This window comes from Elaeis guineensis, chromosome 4 (genome assembly GCF_000442705.2).
Source record: "Elaeis guineensis isolate ETL-2024a chromosome 4, EG11, whole genome shotgun sequence".
Taxonomy (NCBI): domain Eukaryota; kingdom Viridiplantae; phylum Streptophyta; class Magnoliopsida; order Arecales; family Arecaceae; genus Elaeis; species Elaeis guineensis.
In genome coordinates, this window is record NC_025996.2 from 123,714,200 (window position 1) to 123,716,817 (window position 2,618).

At 30.8% G+C, this 2,618-nt stretch overlaps 1 pseudogene; it reads right to left on the bottom strand.

The window, feature by feature from the left end:
- Window positions 1-514: 514 nt before the first annotated feature.
- Window positions 515-2,618, bottom strand: LOC140857384 (zinc finger BED domain-containing protein RICESLEEPER 2-like; annotated as a pseudogene).

Below are 2,618 nucleotides of genomic sequence, written 5' to 3' on the forward strand. Positions count from 1 at the left end.
CAAATATTCATTTCCCAAAGACAGATTTCAGTTAGTAGCTGCCAAACAGTGAGAACCTCCTTAAATTTGATTTTCAATCACAGATTGAGAGATTTTCTTTGTCAGAAGCTGTTGCTAACAAATTTCCAAAAATAAGCTGTTGCTTTGTCAAAAGCTGTTGCAGAGCTCACAAGCCCACATTATGATACCTTTTTCCTTTGAGCCTTCAAAAAAAAAATTTCTAATTAATGCAGCAAGAATATGATCAACAGAAGAACATAAGAGTTTTGCTTATTAAATGCTTCACAGCTACAGAATAATTAAAAATTGGAGAAGAATTTGCTAAGTACCTTGGCAAATACTTTCTATGGTATGACTTTGGACAGCATGTACATAGTGCAAACTGCAACTCCAAAAATTTAAAAATATATAGATGGTTACTTATGAAATTGTTAAATAAACTAATTTATAATTTTACATGGATTAAAGAAATACTATATAGATGATTACATATTATTACATCCACATCCCAACTTTACTGCTCGGCTCGCTCTGGGGTGCCATCATTCACATTCAACTTCAAAAAATTTGAGCTACTTGTAACTGTTAACACACATGACACATATGACATATCAATCATAAATCTTCAAAATATAAATACTATGAGTAAATAAAAAATATATATAAATTTAAATTATTTATATACCTTCATCATATTCTTCACGTAGCCAATCTTGGGTACAAACTAAAGCCTTGACTATAGATGGACTCAATGAACTCCGATACTAGTCTACAATTCTATCACCAGTGCTGAATGCCGATTCTGATGAAACAGTAGAGACTGGAATAACAAGAATATCTCTAGCCATTCTGGATAATATAGGATAGATTGTTGTGTTGCTCTTCCACCATGCTAAGATATCAAATTGCTTGTCCCTCATATCAGAAAGTACATCATCATCTAAATAACTATCTAGCTCTGATCTCTTTGGCCTTTTCGAAGAACTTTGATTTCTAAATTGAACAAAATCCATACTAAATTTTATTTTGCTCAAGTTAAAAGAAGAAACTGAAGTTATATGACTTTGTCCATCAAAATCAGCTGTTAGCTCATTTGAATTACAGAAGGCTGCACTCTTGTTGTATCTGCATACTCATTATAAAATTTATAAAGATAAGTACGAATCTCATCAATTTTCTTTTTGCTCTCTTCCACATCAAATGCCATTTGATAACAAAACTCTATAAATATCAACTTTGATCTAGGATCCAAAATAGAAGCAATGACAAATAAAATATTGCACTGAGACCAATATTTGTTGAACTTCTTTTGCATCTCATTTGTCAATTGCTTTAGTGTATCATTAGTATCAATACTCCCATGCATCAATAAGACCCTAATTCCCCAAACTTTTTTACATAAAAATTAGATGTGGGATACTTGTAACTAGAAAATACTTTAGTGGCATCTAGAAAACAATTACATCAGCTTATTTTCATTCATATTGGTGGGGCATATACATGAATGTTCGGTTGCATATTTATTAAAAACATCTTTATAAATAATTACAACAGTCAACATTTCATAAGTAGAATTCCATCTTGTAGCACCATCCAAAGTGAGCCCTTTTTTAATAGAAAGTCTCATATGTTGTGCAATTTCATTAAATCCTTGCATTTGAGATGGAGATGCAGACACATATCTAATAAGCTCCTTTATGCATTCAATAGCTTCATGAATTATTTTCATTCCATCTTGAACCATAATATTTAATATGTGTGCATAGCATCTGATATGACTATACTCTCCATCAAATAATATTCCATGACAAAAGTGATCTTGAATCCTTCTAATTACAACATCATTTGTGGAACAATTATCTAAAGTAACGGCATATATTTTAGAATCCAATTCTCATTTAGCAAGGCACTTTCCAATAGCATCTTCAATTGCAAAACTTGTATGAGGGTATGCTAGTTTCTTGAAACTAATTATCCTCTTATGCAGAAAAATTCAGAATCAATATAATGTGCCGTAAGGAAAAGATAACCAATTTTCTGATTTGATGTACAAATATCAGTAGTAAAACTAATTCGAGAATTTAATTTCTTAAATACATCATGTATTTTTTTCTTTTCTGCTTGGTACAAAGCAATACAATCACTTCTTACTGTCTTACGACCAATAACATTAAACAACAGTTGAACAAATCTCATAAAATCAGAAAAAATAAGATGCTCAACAGTACGAAATGAAAGTTTGGCACATATAATAAATTTTGCAAGTAATTTTCTACTCTCTTCTTGATTGAATTTAAAAGACTTCACCAGATCTTTTGAACTTGCTACTATAAACATTTGATTCATCGGATTCTTTTGATATTTCTTGCAAATATTTTCAAGATGTCGTTTTAGATGACTTGTTCCTCCTTTAGTATTGCCACTTAATACCTTTTTGCAATATTTGCATATAGCTATTGGCCCATCAGATTTTTTTTTCTCGATAAAATGATTCCATACCCATGATCTTTTTTTAGAACCTTTATCACTTTCAATAGCTTCAACGTATCTTCATCTTTATCATCTCCATCCCTTATATTTTGAACAGTCTCATTTTCATCCATTTTAGAATGAGACAT